This window comes from Leptonychotes weddellii, chromosome 9 (genome assembly GCF_054177405.1).
Source record: "Leptonychotes weddellii isolate Sample4059 chromosome 9, ASM5417740v2, whole genome shotgun sequence".
NCBI lineage: Eukaryota > Metazoa > Chordata > Mammalia > Carnivora > Phocidae > Leptonychotes > Leptonychotes weddellii.
Window position 1 is genome coordinate 101,119,089 of NC_138377.1, and position 586 is coordinate 101,119,674.

Genomic DNA, 586 nt, shown 5'->3' on the forward strand with positions numbered 1-586 from the left:
GTGCGGAGTGTGCGGGCCCCGGAGGCAGTGCGTGCGCGCCTCTGCGGGTCCCGGGCTGTCCCCGCGGGGAGCGTGTGGGTCTGGGTGAGCGTGTGAGTGTGCGCGCTGGCACGCCGGAGCGGGCTGTAACGCCGCGGTGAGCGAGCGGCGGGGGCCGGAGCCCCGGCTAAGTCGCTCCAAGTCCGCCCCCAGCCGGGAACCGCAGCGCCGGGGCGCAGGGGAGGGAGAGGGCCCCTCTCTCGGCCGAGGGACGTTTGCTTGCACATCTCCGTGCACGAGCTGTCTGCGGCACTCTGTTTGCTTTGCTCCTCACAGTGAGCCTGGGAGACGAGTGTCATTTCTGGAACTTGTCCAGGGTCATGAAGCCATCCAGGGGGAAAGACAGGGCTCAAGCTTCTGTGGTTTTTCTCTAAACCACGTGGCCCTGGTGGACAGTGAGGGGAACAGGAGCAGGACCCGTGGACGGCTTGTCTTTTCCGTTCCTTCATCTTCCGCAGCTAGATGCCCCTTCCCTCTGCTGTCCGGCTCAGGGGCTTTCACCGGCTCCACCTGGCCTGTAAATGAGGCGGAGTTGGTTTGTGTGGTT